This window comes from Crinia signifera, chromosome 19, assembly GCF_055691185.1.
Source record: "Crinia signifera chromosome 19, ASM5569118v1, whole genome shotgun sequence".
Classification (NCBI taxonomy): domain Eukaryota; kingdom Metazoa; phylum Chordata; class Amphibia; order Anura; family Myobatrachidae; genus Crinia; species Crinia signifera.
The window spans coordinates 55,332,708-55,358,494 of NC_139226.1; the positions used below are offsets into that span (position 1 = coordinate 55,332,708).

The 25,787-nt window shown below is 41.4% G+C and overlaps 1 protein-coding gene across 3 annotated transcripts in view; it reads left to right on the forward strand.

Moving 5' to 3' along the window:
* Positions 1 to 25,787, forward strand: part of GRIN2D (glutamate ionotropic receptor NMDA type subunit 2D) — a 762,310-nt gene that overhangs the window by 81,410 nt on the left and 655,113 nt on the right. For all 3 annotated transcript variants that reach the window (XM_083162615.1, XM_083162612.1, XM_083162614.1), the window contains exon 2: positions 18,554 to 18,620. The gene's annotated coding sequence lies outside the window, so the exon portion shown is untranslated. The remainder of the gene's footprint in view (positions 1 to 18,553; positions 18,621 to 25,787) is intronic.

Below are 25,787 nucleotides of genomic sequence, written 5' to 3' on the forward strand. Positions count from 1 at the left end.
CTCGAGACGCAGTGACAGTTTAAAGTCATGACGTACATTTATGCCATGTGTCGGGAAGTACATCCCGGCCATGACGTAAATGTACGTCAAATGTCGGGAAGGGGTTAAAAGAAAACCAGTGCTGGAATTGATCTTTTATTGACACATAATAATGGAATAAATAGTAGCATAATTAAAGAACAGTCATGACTACAATCAAGCACACAAAACCATATGTTGGTGTTGAACTCTCCACTCTCCATTTACCATAATCCACCAGTACAGGTAGTGTAACCATCAGCATAAACCTTAACATTAATAGGCCGCATTCTGTTCTTCACCGTCACATACAACCACACTAAACAATGCATAACTAGATTTATCTTAGGCCAAGAAGTTGATGTTTAATGTTGTGTTTAATCCCAGAATTTTAAAGGGTAACTCTTATAACACATGTGACCAAACTCAATTAGAATAGGTAAAATATTGGTTTACTACAGTTTAAATCAATGCTCTTATCACACAGCATATTTGCTTACTGCATATATTTGTACTCCCACTAAAAGCGTAGTTTGATTGGAGAACGCTTATTCTACCCGTTGTGCTGCAATTTTGACTGGTAAAACCTCTGTTCAAATTGGAGAAAAAGCACCCTCCATCCCAAAATCTAACACTGGATAACAGTATAACATGCTATCATTGGCCATAAGCAAAGTTATTGCGCTCTTAAAGGTGTCAGATTGATGATTTATTATGCATTTTTACTAACAGTGACATTCAATGCAAGTGTCTTAATGCTCTGGATGAATTTGGGGTCATCGACATTTGATTGCGGGGAATCTGTCAATCTGTGTTTTGTCCATCGGTAAATCAACTACATACTCCCAAATAAATACAAAAGAATGCATTTCTTTTCCGGAACAGACAACTTTTGACATATGGTTGACTTCTGCGAGAAAGACCAAAACTTGTTCAAAGGAATCAGCCTGAAGGGACAGCTTTAGATGGGGATGTGACTGGATATGAACTTACAGAATAATGTATTAAATCAACTCACAATATGTTGCTCTGCAGGCATAAGTTTGCAGGGCCATAGTGGGGACAGTGTCACTGGAGCTACCGGTTGGAGGATTAAAGTAAAGCAGGCCTCATGGTTTCCATCTTGGCTGCATGTAGGTGTCCATCTTGCTCTTGATTTCCTCTCCAAAACATGTGATGTCATGAATTGAGGGTGGGGTTGGGGGCATGGGGTAGCTGAGGGTGCCACCATGCCCTGGAATACACCAAAATGAATCCTTTGAGTGCCATCATCTCTGTGAGAGATGTTCAAAATATCCGCTAAAAACACCAGCTTCGCTCATGTGTGTTCTATAAATTCAAATAAAAAATGTTGTATAAACAAGATTATATTTCCTGTATAAAGGTAAACATTACATGTCATTATGATAAAAAAAAGTGTGCTTGGCAATTTTTGACACCTATTTTGACAAATCCACTTGGCAGTCAAAGGGTTAATATAGTCATAATTAAAGCGGTACAGTGATAACCGTTCAATATACTACCAGACTGTGGGCGGGGTTCTCTAATTTCCGTATCCCCCGTACGCACAGTACTGTGCTGCTTGGACACAGGTGAGGGAGGGTCGGTGGGGGTATGTGCGGGGCGGCGGGGGTTCGTTTGGGGTGGGCAGATAGCGGTAGCAGCCCATAGACTTCTATGGGCTGGTGATGTCCCCTGTCACGGTAACCCGGCAGGGGGGACTTTAGAGCATCCCACAATGTGGTAAAAACCCAGATAACAGGGTTTTTACTGCATTTTTAGTTTAGAGATTAGCGCCCTGTAAGTCATACTAATTAAAGCCGTACAGTGCTAACCGTTAAATAAACTTCCAGACTGTGGGTGGGGTTCTCTAATATCCGTATCCCTTGTATGCACAACGCTGTGCTGCTTGGACACAGGTGAGGGGAGGTCGGAGGGGGTCTGTGCGGGGCGGTGGGGGTCCGTTTGGGGCGGTAGAAGCCCACAGGCTTCTATGGGGCTAGTGATGTCCCCTGTTGCGGTAACCTGGCAGGGGAACTTTGGAGCATCCCACAATGCGGTAAAAACCCAGATAACAGGGTTTTTACTGCATTTTTAGTTTAGAGATTAGCGCCATGTAAGTCATACTAATTAAAGCGGTACAGCACTAACCGTTCAATAAACTTCCAGACTGTAAGTCAGAGATGTTGCCTGTCTTATTTGTTATTGCTTTCATATGTAAAACTTACCGTAATATACATTGAAGTCACTAATAAATAAAAATTGCATAAATCCTGTCACTCCCTTTGGCATATCTTAAACAATTACATACTATATCATAATGGATATTTTATTCACACTTAAGTGTGATGTATCTACTGACACAAAACTGTTGCAGTATGTATTTTTTTTAAATTACATATTTTGCCAAAGAACATAACATCTACAATTTCATCTTACCTTCCTGAGAAAGTGATTTGCCAATTACTACTTCAGCTGGAAGCTTATTCAAGAGCTTGATTGCTGTTTGAATTAAAGCACAATTCTAGTTTCTAGATTGAATGCTTCCTTGACCAGATTGCTTCACAGATTTGTGCTCACATGTGAATTAAGTACCAGCATGCTCCTTTTTTGTTCTTTGTAAGCTACAAATGCTGTTCTATTGTAAGAACAATCCTCTGCCAGTTTGTTATATTTAGCTCTGTTTATTCTATTTATTTGTGTTCTGTTTTCATAAAACTCTTTCAATTACAAATGTGTTTCTTTTTCCATTGGAACCATTGTGTCCATCATTGTAGAATGTGGGCAGAATCACATTGCTGAAAGCAGGACATTTTCTGGTGGCTATAAATTTGTACAGGTTTTTTTTTTTACTATTTATAATCTATAAGTTTATTACACAATAATACAAAAAATTACAAAGATACAACAGACTTTGGCGCACATTCTGTAATTCATTAGGGTGAAGGTGCAAAAACATCTTATCTGCATTCACTGCAATAACAAGGAAAAGTGTTGTAGCAATCAATCAGTGTAATCAGAGTTAGGGAGTTATTATTTGACAGCCTTGCGAGTCCACCAAACCCCGCCTGGCAAATGCACAGGCTGTGAATGGATGTTTAACATAAACCACCATTTGCATGCTGCGGGGAACACCCACATCTTTCGATGGTCCCCAACCATTGATAGATGTGGAAGGTGCACGCATATAAAAGTGACTTTCAAGTCAATTACATATGGGTGGATGCTGGGACGGAAATGGGTGGGCAGCTGACATCCGGTGATGTCAGCTACCGCCCCCCGCACTCGCTTCACGGCCTCATTACCATGAGAACGCCCATGAAACGCTGGGCATTCAAATATGGCAATGGAGCTGCCAAGCACCCTATGCCCCTCTCCGCCCCCCCCCACTATGTTGGGTGTGTGGACCCAGCAAACAGAATGTCTGCCGTGGGTGCACGCACTCTGCGCATGCATCTGTTGCGTACAGATCACAATAACCCCCTTAGAGTAAAGGTGGCCATACAGCATCAGGTTACTCTATGTGAACACTTCTCCACTCCCACTGATATACTTGGGAAAAGGCCTCATATTGAATAAATAAAAAAAAATTTTATTTAATTTTTTTGTGATACCTTGGGCTGCAACTGATTTTAATTAGAGATGCGCACTTAAGTTTTCCAGAAATACGAACATGCTCAAAAAAGTCAAATTGAGTCCTACTGTAGTTCGGAATCACTTTGGTGTTCTGAGTGGAATCGAGAACTGTTGTCAGTTCTGAACTTGGTTTTGGATTGCATGTAAACAGGTCCAATGAATTTTTATCAATGATTACAATTTTTTTTTTTACGATTTGAAACCAAATCCAAAACAAAACCAAAACATAATGACATAAAACAAAAGCCAAAACATTGGGGTACACACACAACTAAATGATGGGGAAAAGGCATTTATTGTGGAAGTTGGATTGTGGAAATACCCGTATACTCACGGACATGTGAAGGTGTAAAAGGATATAATGTAGCTTAGGTCTGATATAACATGGACTACAGGAGTATTATGGATATACTGTACCAATCAACAAAGATATAACCAGTGGGACATATTCCCAAGTGTATAGACTATATGACCAATTATATAGACAGATACTGCAACAGAGAGGGTCTATTGTTTATCTTATGCTGGCCACACATCAGACCAACTTTCTTCCAACCATCCAACTAGTTGGTTGGATGGAATAAAAACCTGATACTGGATAGGAGCAAATGTAATTTGTAATTAAGTCATTTTTTTCCCAAATCTGAAAATGGACAACAACTATCACTCAGACAATGTAATGTAGTTGGACCTATTTGATTTCAACAATTTCACTGAATGTTTTTGTCCATTCTCCTGAGTTTGTGAGCAAATTGCTTATTGGCATTTGCCCCCATTCAGTACCAGATTTTCAGTCCAACCAACCAACCAACTAGTTGGATGGTTGGAGGAAAGTTGGTCTGATGTGTGGCCAGCATAAGGATAGAGTAGTAATCTCTCTTTTAAAACTCTCTACTTGCTGCATTTTGCTTCCTAACAAAAAGCAAATCCTTAAATCCCAATAGTTTTATCAACTGAGTGACAAGCCTCACACTATTTAGCGATTCCTTTAGTCTTGTTCTCTATTTTGATTTCTTTTGATTTCTCTTAATTATGGATTTATGTTTTGCTGTAAAGAAGACCACAGGACACATTCTGAGTGCCAATTCTACACAGCGAGGAAAACACACGCTTCATCCAAAATCCCAAACTGTAGATAATTTCTTAACAATTGCCACATTGTTTCTGCAAGTGTGAAGCAGCCAAAATGTTTGCACACAATGTTTATTTGGAGGCTATTAAAGATTCATGAGTCTGAAGGTGAAGTTGCTTTGTCAGTGTGTTGCCAATAGTACTAGAAACAGATATTGGTCAGTCCTACTTGTAGATCATCCGTTTTCTGATGCTGCCAATTTTACTTCTTGGTACCCTGTAAATGATTTCTTCTAAGTTATTGTTTAAATGGAATTCATTATATCTGTACATTTTGTGGATGAATTGTCAGGGGATGGACTAATCCTCTTTGGTTTTAGGTGGTAAATTGCTACTGCGCCCTCTGATACTTCTGTGTTAATCCTCTTCTTAATTAAAATAATTGCACTCCCATGCTGTACTTCCTACCCAATCTCTGTTATTGCAGTCACAACCCTTTGAGTACCAAGTGAATTTGTCATAATAGGTGTGAAAATTGCCAAGCAAACATTTTTATTGATTATTATGACCTCTAACGTTTACCTTATACAGAAAAATATAATCTTTTTTTTACACAACATTTTTTAATTGAATTTATATAACAAATGTGAGCGACACTGGCATTTTACACAGTAAAGTATATCTAGCTGCTGGCTGCATTGCAGGTTCCCAACCAATCATAAAAGGAACAGTACCATTGGGCGCTTTGGTGTATATATAATCAATTAGAAAAATTAAATTACAATTTATTAAAGCAAATAAAAGCAAATCACATAACAATAACAAACAAACAAAGACAACAATTAGTAAAAGTTAATAAAATAAGTTACTTGTAGGATAATTACACTACATACATTTTAACTCAAAATAGACAATACACTCTGGAATATCTGAAGACTAATTGGTCTAATCACTAGATGAAGTTCCACAAGAAAATAAATTTTACTCCATGGACCACTAGACGGTAACTTTGGGCAATCATGCTGTTTGATTTCTTCCACAGACATTGGTGCAATGACAATTTTGTATGCAGTGGACCAATTTTCTGCTGCTGTGCTTATGTTGCACTGCGCATGTACTGTGATTGTCTTGCACTGATGGATGGAGTGAGGATATATTTGCAAAATCCATGTTTAACAAGGTGCATCCAATGGTTGCTTCATTGTACACAAACTGAAGGTCGAAGACACCACCAGTGGGCATCTCATTATAAATCCCGGCAAGATTACACATACTGTGGCAAACGCAGCAATGGTGGAGAAAGCAACTTTTCCCGAGACGAGCATATACATTTCCACTAATCATGGTCACAGACTGTGAAATGCACACGTTTTTCACTTTCGACCTTTTGACTGTTGGCCTTTTGCATGTTGACCAATTCACTAGTCATGTCTTTAAAAAAAAAAAAATTGTCCCCAGTGAACTAGCATTCTTATTGGTTTAGCCTTCAAGTTTTCTATTCTCAAACCAAACATCAGCTACTCTGCTAATGAATTTATGGACAGATTTATCAAACCTTCTAAAGTAGTGTGGACGTGTTTCACATTCTATAAAATGATAGCTAGAATCTCATTAGTTGCAGTAGGTAACACCTCCTTTTTTAGAAGATTTGATAAATATCCACCTTTTTTAATTGATAGTGTTTCATAAAGTTATTAAAGAACATAACTAAAACCGCCAATCAGCTCCTAACTATTATTTTTTAAACATAGCCTGTAACATGCCGCATAAGGTCTGTTGGAGTTGGGCCCCTATCCATAGGTGCACCTAGATATTCATGGGCCCCATAACAACCACAGGCGTACCTAGATATTCGTGGGCCCCATAGCAACCACAGGCATACCTAGATATTCGTGGGCCCCATAGCAAAAGTTTGTGAGGGCCCCCTATTTAGCAACTGATGGTGTTAAATGTATGTAAAACATATTACTTAGACAGAAAAGATGGGCCTCCTTCAGCTCTGGGCCCCATAGCAGCTGCACCCCTAGTACCTATGGTAGTTACGCCCTTGCCCCTATCAATAAAAGTGATATAGGGGAAGAATTCAATCCAGGATTTCGACTGTCGGAATGTCCTACCAGTCGGAATCCCGGGCCATTTCTCTCAGCTTGACTGTAACTCGACAACCGGTAATGTTCCTGCTGTCGAGTGTTGGAAAGTCGGCCTGTCAACAAAAATGGCTGCAGATTGTTGAAAAACAGCCGTGAATTTGACAATCTGCGTCCGTTTCTGGCAGAACAGATCCAACTTGTTTTAAAGTTGGACCTGTTTTATCGTAATCTGCCTTCAATGCTGTCTGAAACAGCAGCTTTAAATAGCCAACTCATTATAGCGGTATCATTTATCAATCAGCATTGTGATTGTGTTCAATTCCTTGAGGAAAAAATATAATATTTTTTTGAAAACCAAAATGCAAATCACACTTTACAAGATGTACACTAATGTTCCAAATATCTTGCATAATGTAAAGAATAACACACAAATCAGCATTAACAATTTTGTTTAGAAAGTATTTTCTTGGAATGCACCAATGAATATTTAGTGCATACATTCTAAGAAAATACAAATAACATAAGTCATGGATTGACAAAAAACGGGAAGAAAATGGGACATTTACATAAAAATGGATATACATCATCAGATTAGGAAAGGTAGCTCACAAAACTTAGTTGTTAAATAATGTTAGTTACCTAATAGAAAATGGAATATAGTGCTGTTGTTTACAAATAATTCACAATAACTGATGTGTCCGGTGCCACACAACTCAAAGCCTTCTACCAGCCAGTTACACACTGCCAGCACCACAGAGGAAGGAGCCTCACTCTCAGCTCTTGGATGTCACAGAAAACCCAGCAGCCGCGGTGGTGATTGTGAAATCCAATGCGAAGCTTACAGTGACTTTAGCAGCACCTCAGCGGGTGGCACAGCAGAATTATGCTTTGATTCTAGTACCAGCGGCATGCACAATTCTTGGGGAGAGTGTGGGGGCCCTTAATGTGTGGTGGTCCTTGATGACCGCACCTGTCACCCCTCCTTGGATCCGGTCATGAATTTGGCTCTTAGGAGCTGATTGACTGGTATTTTATCGTTCTCCATCTTATCTCACTCCAGGGTCTTATACAGCTATTCAATAACTTTCTATAGTGGGGGTGGCCATCAAAGGGTTAACCATTGATGGTGCAATAGGCGCTTAACATTGATGTCATGAACCCATCAATGAAGAAGAAACCATTAATAGTCACTCTTGCTGTGGTACTCAGCAGGCCAATCAGGGAAGAGCATTGGACTGAGGATACCCTGGGTGAAGGGATTATAACTATGACCCCTACTTCTGGATGAACAGAAAACATCAGTTATTCTCTGCCATTGATGAAGGAGAACCACTAGACCAATGATTACAAACCATTGACCACTGGTGGCAAACCATTGGTGGTCGATTCCTAATATCATAGTAAAAAAGTAAACCTACTCAGGAGCTTGTACGCTACATAACCTCCATTAACTGTGTTGTACCCCATGGTCTATTGGAATTGAATGGTAGCTGAACATTTACAGTGAGGGCTTTGCAGTGCTGTTTGGAGGTGTATCTTTTTCACCTACTTACAGTAGTAAATGGCAGATGAGCTTGTAATAGGAAACCAGACTAACTTGAAGATGTGGTTACATCTCGACCTAAATAGAACTTAGCTATATAAAACCAGATTGTATGCATTCTTTCAAAGTATGCTAGATTGACTTCCAAATCTGCATCAGGCCCATTATTTATCAAAATAAATTAGAAAATAGTGGAATACACTTAACTATGTATTTTTACAATTGTTTAAAGCTATACACTTTACTGCAAATGTAGATTTTTTGTATAAAAGCATAAAAGGTTATTTAGGTAAAAAAACTTTCAATAGGAAAGCACCATGTGTGATAAAAAAAAAATGTAATAACACAAAGTTATCATTTAACCAACAAGTAGTAAATATACAAAAAAATTGTGATCGTATAGGGTTACGCAATTTAAAAAAAATATGGGGCCACATGTGAGACCCCTAAATCAGTTGCTAAGAGGTCACAGCAAGTATCCATACATGCGACCATGCTTATAGCCCTACATAATTCCTCAGGCGCATTAGCAACCTAAGGGGGCCATTCTGGTTGGCTCAGTAAGCTGCAAAAAAGCTTACTGAACCTCGAAGATGCCACCCTGGTGAATACCCCACCCTTTCCCCTTGCAACCATACAATGGGATTTGTTACAAAGACACATACCCTCGCATGTGCCTGCATAAGGAGAAATCAGTAGTCAGTAGTCAGGATCAACTGACTTATATTTGCGACCGCTGGGACAGGGCGGCTGAAGTCATGTGTCGTCAGCTGCCCGTTCATGAGAATACCCATGAAATGCTGGGCGTTCCCATGTCCCAGCTCCGCCATCGCCCCCGTCCCTCCATTATCTCTGCGAACTGCCTGGAGAGTGAGCAACTCGCCATGGCCACTCGCATTTATGGTTTGCGCATGTGCAAACCCGGACCATCGGGACAGGGCCCGAATTCGGTTCACTCCGAATGAAACAGAATCGGCCCCTGAGTGAGATCTGCTAGGAGGCAAGGGTGTAACTACCATATGTGCAGGGAGTGCAGCTGCTATGGGGCCCAACTAAAAGGGGCCCATCTTCCCTGTAAAAGTAAAAAGTGCTATAAAAGTTTCACCATTGGGTTGTTCAAAGGGGCCCTTGCAAACCATTGCAATGGGGTCTACAAATATCTAGTTACACCACTGCTAGGAGGTATCCAGACACAACACCTGCAACACTTTTCTATTCGGCCAGTTTTCTTTTCCAATACATAACTGTTAAGACGTTATTCTGAAGGTTAAATGCACAGATCTAATTACAGGGTACTTGATTGCAAATATGCAAACTGATGGATAAAATAAATAAGTATTTGATTGTTTTGCTGCTCGGAAATAGATTATCAGCTTCCCTTTTATCCACTTGCTCTTTTTATCCTGCCGGCCAGCTCCCCCCTCCTTCCTCATTGCCGTGTTGATGTCACATACACACTGCTGTCATTCTGGTCTATAAAAGATCTATGAAATGAGAATTATCTTATTGTAATTACACAGTTCCCTCATATCCTGTTTTTTCCCAAACTCCTTCTAGCTTCAATAAATAATACAGAAACAAAATAAAAAAAAATATAAAAGTCAAGGACACAATGTTCTAATGGTAAAGCACAAAATCTATAGGAAGTTGTAAACTCTGAGCAGGTTGGTAATGAATCCAGCAAGCATAACTTGTTCACGTCTCATTGGACATAGGGCCCGATGCATCTGTTTGGAGGGCTGCAATGTCGCAGCCCATCTGAAGATCGGTAAACAGCCTATGCGTGCGGTGCGAGCACCGTATCCCCAAGCGTACGAAGGCGAAGGCTTCCCTTTGCTGGCCATACGCTGGGTGACTGGCAAGCAGGATTGATTTTGGGATGGAGCCCAGCGATTCATGGGCATGCCCACAAGCATGCTGGGCGTGCCCACAGAATGCTGGGCTTGCCCAAAGAAATGCTGGGCGCGCCCATAGAAAATGCTGGGTGGGCCCCAGCAAAAGCAGGCATACTCCTGCTTGCTTGGAGCAGGTTTATGATGTGGGAGCCCACCCCGAAATCACCTGTTGACGTGCAGCCGCCGAGTGACTTCCTGGGTCATGTGGTGTCTTCAAGCACCGATAATAGTATGAGAAATCATTTGATGGTAAGTAACCATCTAATGAATTCTCCTCTGTGTGCGGCCGCATGTGAATGGATGTGTACACAGGGATTCATGCGGTACGCATGGGAGGGGGGGGTGCAGTTGATCGCCTGGTCGCTGAGAACCTACTTGCTAGGCTGCAAAAACACAGTCTAGCGAATGGGTCTTCGTTACTAGGGGTAAAATGATTTGCATACACTAAAATTCTCTGTCACGGTCTTTATCAACATAGAAAGAACTCCCAGCAAACGAAGCTATTATCACCCTCTTGCTTTCATTATTTATGAGGAATCGGCAGTGTACACAGTAATTTTATAAATTAGACAAACTAGAAGACTGAGGAGTGCGAAATAATGAACTGAAGTCTAGTGAGGAGGTTCAAAAGGGAGAGAAATGTTTCACTTTGTAATGCCATCAGTCGCCGAAGCTATTGTGCTATATATAAAATGACGTCTTTTATTACAGCATATTAGAATATTTTTCAGACAATGTGAGCATGGCTGATGCTAATGTAACTTTGCACAATGTGGAGAGAAAACATGAGAATAAAGAAATACAGAAAGATGCAAAAAGATAAATGAACTATTCTCTCTATCTTGGGAGCTGTCAGTTACCGAGAAGAGGTTTTAATGCATCACTGTGATAAGCCCAATAGATTTCTTACCACTAGGCAACAGTGTATCCTTGTCTACAGTATAATAGACTGTCACGCTGCAGCCTCGCCAAATATTTCTCTGTAACATTGTGTGATATATAAAGGCTGCACTACGCCGGCTCGCTCTAATTAAGTATTTTCTCTGACATACGGTTTTTGTTGTCTTTTTTTTCTTTTTTCTTTATTCTACTTTTCATTTTCTCTCCCATCTTATTTTTCTCCAATGTCTTCTGACTCTGCCGGCTCGCTTACTTTCTTTTATCAGAGCTAGCTATGATTTTCTAGGTCTACACTTATGTTCCTGCCATTCTGCATAAAGGGCCTGTTCGCTAGGCCGCGTATAGATACTTGCCTACTTTTGAAAACTAGTTTCAGGGAGATTATAGTTGGTAATGGATTTTGTAAATCGCCCCATTAAGGGGGCGTGTCATGCTCCTCCCATAAGGTGTGTCTAGTCCCATATATGGAGAGATTGTGAAAATAGATTGTGAATGTGGCACCTAGAAGAGTGGGTGTGTACTGCTACATCTGAGAGGAATCTTTTAAAGTGACTCATATTCAGATGTAGATGAGCCCCAAAGCAGTTAGTAAGAGATCCTATACTTGGTAAAGTGCTGGGAAATGGTGCTGATGATTCAATGTAAATGTATCTATCTCTCATTCCTTTTTTCCCCAAAAAGTAACATTGTAATGTGGGCTAGGTGACATGAGGGAGATTGGTAGACTAATAAGGGAGAAAGGGAGATTGCTGCTATTTCAGGGAGTCTCCTGCAGAATGCAGTAGGGTAGGCAGCTATGTGCGTATACTCACAGCCTAGAGAACAGGTCAGTGCCACCTGCTGCCTCGCCGCCCTCCCAGAGCAGGCAACACCGTGGCTGCGTTCCCAGGGGAACGCCCAGCATTTTCATGGGGATGCCCATAAAATGCTGTGTGATCCCCTGATGCTGCGCCTTTCCCATGCAAAAGCATCGGCGAATGTGATACTCACCAGAGGCATTCGCACAGGGTGTCTGCACATGCACATACACACACATGTGCACGCGCCAGACCCCCATCATAAAAAATGGGGCAAAATTCGGACCAGTACGAGCGGATCTGTATCGGCCCCAGCAATGGCGTAGTTATAAGTTTTTCTCCCCCTGCCCCAAAAAATTGGGGTCTTTGGTGAACGCCGCTGGTTTAACTGACAGGCGACCCATGCAGCAGTGAGCGCTGAGCTGGTCCCGCTCCATGCATATCTAATGAGCATGGACCCAGCGCTGTGCATATTGAATGAACAGGTCCCCGCTCATTACTTATTGCACAGGGCAGGGACCCACTCATTCAATATGCACTGCGCTGGGTCCCCGCTCATTAGATATGTACAGGGCAGGACCAGCTCAATGCTCACTGCTGCATGGGTCACCTGTCCGTTCAGCCAGCGGCGCCCACCACAGACCCCGCTGGCACCGCTCCCCCAAGCCGCCGCGGGGTCTGCCACATATGTAGCTACGCCACTGGGCCCCAGAGTTTTTAAAGCCTGTGGCAGGGGGTGAGATTCTCTAAAGCTTACCAGCACATTGGAAACTTGTTTTTACTTTGGGTATGCTCTGTCATTTTATTTTGGAAGCGCTCTCCCTGCACTTCCGCCTTCTTCTTCTTATCGTCACGTGTGTGGCTCCTCATAGGATTTCACTAGCTTACCGCCTTTTTGATATGCTCAAACACTCGTATCTATTCAGGCACATAACATTCACCACAGCAAGTTGGCGATTTTTCTCCACCGGCCGCTGCACCTCCTCCTCTGGCTCATCCAGAGCATCCAGCAGCTGGGGACAGAGCAGTAGGAGCTGGGCTGCTGCGGAAAGCACACACAACACCGGGGACAGGAGCACAGCAGCAGGCAGGGGCTGCAGTCATAAACCCGCTGCCTAGTGCTGCTCCCAAAATGGGAACGGAATGAGAGGCGGGGGTTCTGGAAGGGGAGAGCCAGGTGAGTGGGCTCATGCACAGTAAAAAAAAATGGGAAGGGGGCTATAACGCAAAGTAATCGCAGAGTAAGAATTAAGAGAGCATACAGCGAAGTGGAAAACAATGTCGACGTGGAAATAATGCGAAAAAATAGCGATAAACAGGATAAAATGTAGCGAATGTAAGTGAATCTCCCCCAGGGTGTCTAAATGCTCAGCAGTCTCTTCACAAAAATACCAACTGCTATTTCCATAATTACCTAACAGCATTTCAGTGAGAAGAGGGTAAAAAAAAATGATCAGATTATTTTTTTTTTTTTTAGAAAAAGTTTAAGGTGCATCACAGTAATGTCAGTATTTCATTAATAAACACAGAATGGACTTTATAGTGGGAACCCTTGCAGCGATTGCATATAAATGAATGTCTTGGACTCTACAGGAAAAACTACAGAAGAACACATAAAAAGTTCAGGAGACAGAACTTTGAAAACTGCACTTTTCAATAAAGTTGAATAAATTGGCAGAAATGCCTTCAGCCTACTGCCAGTAATTAATTGTAATTGCAGGAAACTTTATTATTTTAGCATTTAACTCTTTCACTCAAACTTCAATAAGTGCTACTGACTGCATAAATCAGGGCTGGGCAATTGCGGCCCTCCAGATGTTGATGAACTACACATCCCAGGATGCTTTGCATTAGTTTTGCTATGTGGCCATCCTGAAACTGATGCAAGGCATGCTGGGATGTGTAGTTCATCAACATCTGGAGGGCCGCAATTGCCCAGCCCTGGCATAAATGAATGATTTAGTTATTAAATGAATATAGGGATGACAAATGAAAGCCTGAATTATTTATAGATTCTATTTCACATGTTCTCAAAGTTGGTCCTCATGACACAGTGCATGTTTTGCAGGTCTCCTCACAGAATCAAGCATACCTCCCAACATGACCATCTCCAAGAGGGACACAATGCTCTGTTCCTGGACTTCCCGCTTAATGTATGATTGCCATCACCTGTCTCACACAGGTTAATTGATAAGAAAGGCGTTCAACACAGGAGATGGCAATCATACCTTAAGAGGAAAGTCCAGAAACAGAGCAATGTGTCCCTCCTGGAGAGGGTCATGTTGGGAGGTATGTCAAGTGAAATAATTAGCTCCACCTGTGGATCTTTTAAAATGTGTCAGTAATGAGTGCACCTGTCGGGTGACCTGGCAAATGGGAACTGTGGGGGTACTGAGAATCCGAGTTTGAGAACCACTGTTCTATTTAATGGCGGGAAATGAGCAACACAGGATAGGGGCTGTCAGTAGCATCACAGGGACAGAACTTTCTCACCAGCTCTGTCCCTGCATGCAATAAGTTATACATACATACAATGTAATGGATTATCGCATTGCGGGTTTTACCGATATTATCACAGCATTCTCAGATACGGATGGTAAAGAATCAGCCCCTTAGTGGCCTGATATATAATACGACCATACCCCAAATGGCTTCACTATGTAGATTATTGTGTATTTAGCATGTACTGTCTTAGTGATTATGGGTCATAGGGTCAACACTATAAAGGTCGACAGGGTGTAGGTCGACAGAAGCATTTGGTTGACAATGGGAACGGTGACATGAGATTTTCATGTTTTTTTGTCCCAAATTTCGACGTAAGTCAATATGGACACTGTATCAGTGTACGGTGTCCCCTCGCATAACTCGCTGCATTCGCCATGCTTTGGGCACAGTGCTTCTCTGCACTCGGCACACTATTCTATTCTCCCTCCCCTGATATATGTTGACCTTCACAGTGTCCACCTAGCGACCATATCCCATATTAGTTTGGACCTTACCATGAAGGCTGTATAATCAGTTCCTATATTGCCAGACTACTGTATCAGTTCTGTAATACAAATACTACAGTTACACTGTTTGTAGAACAACTGATCAACCGCTGCTCTCTAAGAAATGCTGGGCATTGTAGCTCAACAGTAGCCAGACGCAGAGGTGGCTCTCACCTCTTTGGAGGAGGGGGGCTGCTGCGATGTGGCCCCCTTTTCACTGCTGCTGCTGTGCTTGTGGTCCCAACCACAACTCTCTCTGAACATGTTACATCAGCCCCACCTGCAGTGCATATGGTTTTGTCCATTAGAGAGTGATTGTGCCTTTACTGGTGAATCAGAATAACCCCCAATATGTACAATGGGGCCGATTCTGGTTCCCTCGGAGTGAACCAGATTGATCCCCTGCCCCAATCGTCGGGGTTTGCCTATGCACATTTCTGCACATGTTCAAACCCGACTGTGAAACAGCCACGTTGAGTTGATCACTCGCTGTGCCGTTCGCAGAGGGGAGGGAGGGACGAGGCAGACAGGGGCGGTGGTGGTGCTGGGACATGGGAAAGCCCAGCATTTTATGGCCGTAACCCATGAAAATGCTGGGTGTTCCCATGGGTACTTGGGCATGCCGATGCTTGCCGGAGACAAGCGGCTGGCGTCACATGATGTCAGCCGCCCACCCTATCTTCATCCTGGGCGCCCGCAAAATATAAGTCAGTTGAGACTGACTTATATTTGCGAAGTCAGGGAACATCAATGGTCCATGTGGGAGGGGGCATTTATTCGCCGGGGCAGCGGGGCGGAGTCACAGGGACACTGTAAGCTGCAAGTTTCACAGCTTACTGGACAATTAGCAATGTTCTTAAACAAAAGAACCTGATGGTGGAGGTGAAGTTAAGGTTCTCAAGTGAAGTTAATGTCGACTTTGACATAACCATGCACCTTCAGTTGGGACTTGATGCCACCAGGTGCCCAGGTATATAGTGAAATGCTGAAAAATTTGAGCTCGCCTATTTCCGGCTTTTCTCGGCAGAACGAGCCCGACAGCCTTTGATGTCGGGCTCGTTCTGCGGAGAATAACAATGGTGACATTCACAATGTCAGTACTACAATGTAAAGTGGTTGCATACTAGAGATGGATTAAGGTTAGGTATAAAGGACACTGTATCTTAGCCCCCCTTTGTCTGGGGGCACCCTGGCCAGAGCAAATTGACAACATCAGCAGAAGCAGAAGGAGAAACCTGCAGACAGAATGTTAAGCAGGAGAATGGGCAGTGAATGGACACAAAGTATCAGATTTTATGAGCTCCCACTGGAGCTTTCTAACTAGAGGAAATATAGGAAGGGTGAGAGGGCTGTAAGTGACCCAGTGATCCCAGCTTATCCCCCCTTCCCCCAATACACACCAGGCTAGATTGATGTGTCTGGGTCCTATATAACCTGTTTTCTGATTAGAGGATCCAGGATTGGAGAGAAAGAGACACACGGTGTATAAGTAGTGCAGAAGCTGCCGATATTATTGCATGTGACAATATAGATGATTCTATTTGCATATTAGGGATGTTGGAGCCATCTTTATTACATTGTAACAAAATAATTTTAAATAGTATTTTCCCCCTTGAATACAGCATTCTTCTGTACAGTATGCCAATGGGAAAGGCAGTCAAGATAGCAAATGGGGGCAGTGCTGAAAATTTTAGGAGACTTAGAGGCACCTGGCCCTGTTGCACACACATTCATTGTTGCTTCAAATAGGTGTTGCAGTCCTTGCATCTTTTTATGCAACGATGTACAGTACACCAGGGAATAGCCAGGATTGGCATATAATTACAGATGGGTGACTGCCAAAAAACACAACCACATCTGCGTCCATTTATGATTCAAACGATTAATGTTCTACATCTCTAACAATGTGATTTGTTTATTGTGGTTTCTAAGCAGATATCTATGGTGCTATCCTTAGCATGCTACTGCAAATTATATATGACAGTCATCACCATCATTCCCAACTCTGTTTATAGATTGGTGCATAAAATCATTAATATCAATAAATACATCTTTAAAAAGGCAAATGTGCACTCTAATTAAAAATAAATACTCCAATTTTTTTTTTTAAATGATAAATACTCATCGATGTCCTTGATTTCACTCTTAAATCCATAGTGATCTTCCTATCTGTGCTTATATTCATAAATGTCTTTAATATCTTTGAATGTATAGTAAAATGAAATGAAAAAAAGGGCAGAATATTTTTGGAAATAATTGTGTAGTGTCTTAACGAAGCTGTATCATTTAGCCTATGTTAATGGGAGGGGTTTAAAAGAACAATATGAATACATACATCTTACAGCTCTTCATTTGTTAGATATATTGTGTCTACAAAGGAAATCAGAAACTCTTTCTGTGCATTGTCTGTGATTAAATATCTTCCGAGCCAAGGTGATCTAAGGTACATCCTAAAAATTGACACATTATCAGTCAATAAACCAGATCCACCAAGGCATACAGGTAGTACAGTACAGTATATGTATGAAGCAGTGTTGGGAGAAGTGAGTCAGATGAGAAGTGGTCCAAGAAAACCAATCAGCTGCTCTTTATAATTTTTTATTATGCAAATGATAGATGTTACTTCAGTGCTGATTGGTTGCCATGGACCACTTCTCCTCTGGCTCTCTTCTCTTCCCTTATCACTGCTTCATACATCTACCCCCACAGTGATATACTTAACCAGAACCTATTCCCGCGACTTCCTTCTATTGATCTACAAGCTGAACGCCTGCTTCCTTGCTCCTGACTCTGGATGAGGTGCGAGCTCTGCCAAAAAAGGGATGGGGGCACAGGAGGGGTGGGTGGGGCTCAGGCAGAGGGAGCGGGCATAATGTTGCATTCGACTGCTACCCCTGTGGCGCCCAGCTCCCCTCCTCACCCTGGACACTGTGACTGGGGTGTGGGACAGTGGAACAGTGTTCGATTAGCAGTACTGTCCCACTGTAATTGGGACATATGATACCTTTCCCTACCCAGTAAAATAACATTAGACAAAAATGAGAAAATAAATAAACCAGTTGGTGTGTATTTTATTGAAATAATAATAGTGAATGAATAAACTAGTGGTTTTCTATAATTTATGTGTACTTAACAGATTTCTAATACCTTGCTGTGAAGTAGAACACCTTTTACATTTGAACCATAAACACCTATATACTGTATTACATATATTTTACAAACAATGCAATATTTATTTACTCTGCACTTCATAAAAATACAATGTTTTAAAAAATTCTATAATTTTTTTCGACCAAATTTAATTTTGTCGGAAGCCAGTTCACCTAGAATTATTTTATTGATTTGTGGGAAGAATCCTCTTAAATCCAGGCAAAGACAAGGAGAACATAAAATCTCCAAACTGGTTGGAATTATACCCACTACTATACCACAAAGTTGCCTCATTCCTGTGATCTTTCAGTGATGTGGATCAACTATGTGGTATGGAATTGCTAAAGGGTATTGATTGGAAATTAATATAAAAAATTACACATTCCCATTAATAAGTAAAAATAATGACAAAACATATTCTCATCTCAATTTTTCTATTGTGTTTTTTTTTCTTTTTCTGCAGTACACAGACGTTACTTTCCACAAACAAGTCAAACAAAACAATTAGGAGAGGAAGGGAAAGAAAACGGGTAAGTGGGGAATATTTTACAGGTATATATGTTTAACTAATGTTAAATTCTGTAATTAATTTGTATTGTGCATGGCAAAGTCTTTGTATATTTGTATCTGTTTTTGTATTTACTTATCCTAGGCTTTGCTGTACAAAGCTTCACAGATCAGTAAGAGAATACTCTAGGGAAGCATCTTCTTTAAAATGGATAATAACCATACAAAACTGAATGTTTACTGCGAGCTCACTGCATAAAATTACTGAGATTTGATGTTAGTAATTTGACCTCTAGGATAGACATTGAGTACCAACGGTATAGACACTTATAGATCACCTGTCCTACATCCCCAGAATTAGGCTTGGAATATTAATTCTAATCATGTATTTTTTATTGTTTTATTCTTCATATTCCCAGCTAAAACTAATAATTTGTTTCAGCGAAGTAAAATTAAGCTAGTTATAATACTTTTTTATTCCTGTTGAACTCATTTTTTATATGATTTGTACTATAATGAAATAAAAAGATATTTAAATGCTGATATCTCATCAGTTTAGAAAGGGCAACATTTCTGTTCTTTTGTGCAAATAATAATTAACTGATTTTGTTACACTGCGCAGTTATAGGGCGATTTAATGTTAATAATGAATTTTAATTAACGTCTAATTAAATTGAATGGCTGTGACAGCAGGGAAATAAAAAATAATTGTGTTATAAAGACCTAAAATTATAATTTTCAAAATGAACTTTTGCACACCTAATTTTAGAAGTTGCCTGGTAACACCCATGAATATGGATTGGACGTGTTAGATACATTTTAATGCCACTTAATGATTTTTAGGCATCATATACAAAAATGTTATTTATACTGTAGTTAATTAGAACATGGGCGTTAAGGTCAACCTCATTTTTTTTGTGCTGGTTGGTTGTGAACCAGAATTCATGCTTTTATAAAATACCAAAATACTGTACTGGCCGTTTTTTTCACTAGCATAGCATATTTATTTGCACTTCAGTTAATAGTCAGAAAGTAGTTGTACTCTTGAAAAATGTGCATTTAGAGTAATCAGAAACAAAATGCCTTGAAAATGACAGCAGAACAGATTCAATTTAAAATTTAATCATGTTTGACGTTATTTTCTTGGCGGAATTCTCAGAATTATTTTGGTCTTAGAAAATATTGTTTTATAGCTGAATGGTAAAGTAAAAGCTTAAATAGCATCAAATACTGTGAAATTCGACCTGCTTTATATTTTCATTCAAATAAGAATATATTTCCTACTGTAGCTCATCATTTTCAAGTATATTTTGACACAAACATACTTTATTTTAACCACATTTATATTAGCTTTATAGATTAAATACAGTAGGATGGAAATTTGCGTAAATACTTATTTTGATTGACTGGAGACTTTACAGCAATGAGATAAACCTGGCCAAATAGAGCACTTTAGGTTTAGATATTCATAATGGCCTAATTCCGACGCCTTAGAAAATCTCTAAAAATTGCAGATTGCGCTTTTCAGGAGATCTGTGCTTGCGATCTCCTCACAATCTAAGTTCTGGTGGGGTAGTGACCATTCCGTGGGGGTGGCGATGGACTGTAGTGGGAGGGCCTGATCATTTTGTGTTAGTGGACCAGAAAACACAAGTGTGTCTGGGTCGCTCCAGGAGAGGGCTGCGGCGGCCACTGTGTGATGGCACATGCAGCCGCTGTGATCCTAAACTTGGCCAGCTTGCGCTTGGCTTCACAACTAGACAGCACAGTCAGGGGGCAGCTGGTGATGTGCGAGCGCTTTGCTGTGAAATTTTGTATAACTTCAAATGAGTATGAATCAGGCCCTGAATTCAGATGTTGTTGTTCCTGGAATTGCTGTTGCATTTGCTATCATAAGCTAATATGTGCAGACACTAACCCGCACATAGGGATGCCCTCTGCTGTTGCATCACTTCTATCTGATGGTGTACAATTGCTTATACATAGATTCTGATAGGTATATTTACTAAAGCTTCTAAAAATGAAAAAAAGGTGATGTTGCCCATACAACCAATCAGATTTGGTCTATAATTTTCTAGGATTCAATAGAGAAATGATAGACAGAATCGTATTGGTTGCTATGGGCAGCATCACTTTTAATGTATGCATTGCCCAGAAATCACTGTGTGGACCACCAAGACACGCCCTGTTTCCACCACCAAATGTTGTTTTCCAGTCACTCACAACTAGTCCCGCATTGTGAGCTCCATCACAATTCAGTCACTAGGACCATGCACTATGGCTTAAACGCATGCTCCATAAATTTTTTTGACCGATTTGCATACAATAGCCGCTTTCTGGGCCTGATTCCCACCCTCACTAAGGGCAGCGATTTCCCAGCCCTGCCATTTATAGATTTACCGCGCATGCATACTGTATGGCTGTTAGCAAAGTGACTGACAGCTAGGGAGAGTTTGCATTTGTAGGCGGTACCCAAGCTTTTTCTGGGAGTGCCGCCTAAATACACAGGGGTACCTGGATGTGGAGTGGGAGGGCTGCTGACATCATCAGATGCCTCAATCTCATTGTTCATCACAGCGCCAAGTAAATCTACACTTACTCGGTTCTGTGAACAGGGGGGAAACCATTTGATGGGGAACAATTGCGAATGGTTTTCCCCCTGTGTGCACGGCTGCAAACTTACAAACAGCCATGCATTAAAGGCAAAGGAGACTCTGGCGGGGTGGGGTTTACCTGATCGTTGGGCTCTTAAGATTCTCAGCCCAGCAATAAGGTCTAAATCGGGCCCTATGACAACATCTGAATTAGGCCCATTATGGGATAAGCTCACATTCCATTATTAAACTATTTGTTTGGCTACACAGTTGATGAGCCTAACAACCAATCATGATAAATGTCATTGGTGTTCCACATCTCTAGTTCAAAACTGTGTTTCATGTTATTGACCAAGTCTTAGACTGGGTGTAAATAAAAATGGGCTTATATTGTGTTGTCCTGTTATTGCTTAAAAGCAGGGGTATAAGTACTGGACCTTTCTTTATTGAAAAAGCATCCATAAACATAAACAGATTGATAAGCCATTGAGCCAATATAACATATAACCAGTAGTCTAACTCCCGAGGACAATGGAAGCATTTGCCTCTGGTTACAAACCACCAAGGGGGTACAGAGGAGCAGGGCCGGCTGGAAGGCCAATTTGGTAACTGATGGTACCAGGCGGTGCAGTAGCTGACAAGACCGGCGGTGCTGGTGGGTACTTCACCCTCAGTTTTGACTTCAAAGAGGTGGTTCAGATCATGACTGGCAGTGTGACATCATAGGTCATGCCATCGTCTGACTTTATTTGCGGCCAGCCCCTAAAAATAAAGATTCATTATCATCCCAATTTGCAACAATAGTAAATATTTATTTGCCTAGATGTGACCATTTGACCATTATCGAGTCCCTGGGACAGGGGTTCATCTGAGTCTATTCCTGCAAACAATGAGAAGTAATGTGATTGCAACACAGAATACGGCACATGGAAAAAAGTCTCACTGGACCGGGCGTGCTTAAATGGGCTGTTTGGCGTAACTGCAGCAGTGATGTAAGAGGACACATTTGTATGAATCCCAAATAACCAGATGAGGCTTAAATAATGCAGAGTTCTATGCCAAAAGGGGACTCAGTAGGTATTGTCCAGATATTAAATTTCCGTGGTCAAAAGATATTATGGTGTAAAGTTCTTCATAATATAGGAAATAACTCCATATAGGCTATTTTATAAGACCAATAAACATTTTATTTATGATAGTTTAAAAGAAAATATATATTTTCTATAATAGAAAGGGAATACAGCTGACAGCCAAGAGAGGGGAGTTTTATTCTTTTGTTCTTTCCTATTTTTGAATTGACTTAACCCCTTACATTTTCAGTACTGCTGTAGAGATATACTGTAGCTCTATGCAGTGTGATTAAAATAACATTTTGGTTTCTTACATCGGGATACATTTATACATTTATGCTTCAATATTGATTACGAATAAGCCATCCAAAACATCAGTCTTCATACTTGTCAATTTAATTGTTTATTGATTCATTCATTTGGCAACCATTGTTGTTGGACCGGTTTAACAGATGACTACAAATTCCAACCATAAACATCATGATAATGACTGGTGTTCCATTCACTATGACAGAGTCTAACAATCAGTATTATATAGAGCCAGTATACAATGTAAATACACATCATTTGAGGACCGTTATACAGTGCAGTGTCCCAGTTCAGTATTAAATGCAAAGCTCATTTATCTGGATATCAGTGTATAATGCAGAGACCCATCTGGTAACTCGTATAAAATGGGAGAGTCTGGACATCAAGATCATAATACAAATGACATCTGCATCAGATGAGTATTCTACAATAACAGCACATTCTACCATTCCATGAGGAATGTACAATGTAAAAACATAGTGACCACCGTAAAGTGCAGATTGAATTGCCAGTATAGTGTATCAGAAATGGAGGTCATTTGCTGTTACTCAGATGATAATCCCTCAAGGAACTATAATCCTACTGTATGTCTACACCTGGTTTGTGCTAGTCCTCATCCCAAGTACATCCTTGCACGCACCCTATACTAGGTGCAAAAGATACACCTGGAAACTGGTTTATTATCATCACTTTCATTAGCAAGATGCCCTCAATAAACTTAGCTTAAATTAAAATGCCGCTTTATAATCCAGTTATGAGTATAGTTGTGCCTGAAATGCATGTGAGTCAGTATCACTCATAATTGTGTGCACTAAGTTATAGAGTATGTGTAATGTGAAAGCATGCAAGATATGTATTCAATGTCAGCCCCTGAATGTCTAACTGTTGTGACTATGGTGCATTCAATATGCTACCATGTACAGTTGTTAGTTTCCAATGAACTAACTAATTGGCTGGACATTCATCATCTGCTGATCCACTCTGTCAGTCCCTCTATTGGTTGCCTGTATATTACCGCATTCCATATAAAATACTTCTACTTACATACAAAGCCATTACTTTGACTACAACAAATCATATCACTTCGCTTATCTCAAAATATATCCCCACCCGACCTCTCCGCTCTGCACAAGATCTGCATCTCTAACCCACACTCATTACTCGCTCTCATTTACATTTGCAGGATTTTTGTCAGGCAGCACCCACCCTATGGAATGCCCTTCCACGTATTTTAAGGCTCTCCTCTAGCCTCCAAACTTTCATGTGTTCCCTGAAAACTCACCTCTTCAGGCATGTTTATCATATTCCGGAACACCTACACAACCTCCAGTAGCATTCATATCTAATTGCATCCCATCCAGGGCGAAATACCCGCCCCCCTCCGCTCCCCTCCCACTCCCCTCCCGCTCTGACCAGTTTCAGGAAGGGGGGTGGATGCGGCTGCCGCCATCCTGCTCCATGGCACGGGGGGTGTGTGTGTGTGTGCGTATTTGCGTGCGCCGTTTAGCGCCATCCACGGGGGGGGTGGTACTGGGCAGCTACTCGTGACACCCCCCTCCTCCCCGCAGTGGTGGCGGACAGCCCTCCTCCCCCCCCCCCACGGCACTGGGCAGCTTCACCTGATTCCTGAAATCCCCCGCGGGTGTGGGCAACGCTTACCTGGCTCCACGGAGGCTGCAGGCTACAGCGGCTGCCGCTTCCAGGCTGCAAAGTGCCTAGAGCTGCCTAGTAGTGGCGCCGGCCCTGATCCCATCAGGACTGTCTTGTAATCTGGTGGGACTGCCATGCTATGGAATCCTATCCTTATGTATCCTATTATCCTTATAGATTGTAAGCTTGTGAGAAGGGCCCTCCTACCTCTATGTCGGTTTGTTTCTAACCAGTTTTTTTAATCACTATTGTTTCTAATTGTTAAGCGCAACGGATATGCTATGCTATATAAGAAACTGTAAATAAATAAATAGATAAGTATTTTCTTCAAACCCACAAATATAAAGTTCTTCATTATGTATCTGACAAGAGAGATACTATAGGTCTTTTCTGTCTAAATCTAAAATCTGACAAATTTATATTGCAACTTACTTTTTAGACTAACTTTGAAGTTGCTGTTAAATCATGGTAACATCCTTGTTACTATGGGGGAGGGCTATCAAACCTTTTAAAGTAGAGGTGTTTCCCATAGTTGCCAATTAGGTTGTAGCTATCATTTTATAGACTGTGCTTTAATTGCCAATGGTTAACACCTCCATTTATCCACTTTAGAAATGTTGATAAATCTCCCAACATTATAACATAGAAATTGTGACATATGGCAGTATTTATCTAAGCACGGAGATAGATAAAATTGTGAGAGATGAAGGGTGACATTCTATGGAATGCGAGAAAAGCGCATATATTTATCGCACTCCACATCGCCGCACTTCGCACTTTCTGAATTTGCATTTTTTGGTCATAATTCGCATATTTAATGGGATGCGCAATAGAGGGTAAAAAGTGCGACTGAGTGCGATAATGTGCGAATTTTCGGCATGAAAATGTGCGATTTTTAGGCATGAAAATGTGCGAATTTGAGCTTATGTGCGATTTTGGGTTTGTATTAAAAAAAAAAAAATTGCGTGGGGTCCCCCCTCCTGAGCATAACCAGCCCCGGGCTCATTGAGCCAGACCTGGTTCCAAAAATACGGGGGACAAAAAGTGTAGGGGTCCCCCGTATTTCTGAAACCAGCCCCGGACTCTTGGACCGGTCCTGGTTCCAAAAATACGGGGGACAAAAAATCTGGCGGTCCCCCGTATTTTGAAACCAGCACCGGGCTCCCGGACCCCCCCAATAAAAGGGTCCCCCCCCCAAGGCTTCACCCATCCAGGGCTGAAGCCCGGGGCTGTCACCGGCGTCCCTGGCCAGTGGACGCCGGCCTGATGGTGTAAAATCTTTTAATCCTAACATTGCTTTATACAGGAGAACTACAAGTCCCAGCAGACCTCCCCCGCAGGCTGGGACTTGGAGAACCACAAGTCCCAGCATGTGGGGCATTAATGGGCCCTCTGGGACTTGTAGTCCACCTGTAAAAAGTATGGTAAAAGAAAACACACACACAGAAAAGTAAAACTTTATTACATACACATCCACACACCTCACTTTTACAACCACATACTCACCGATCCAGGATCCAGCGCTGGTCTCCCTTCTGCTGCAGAGCCGGCTACCCCCGCACTGACA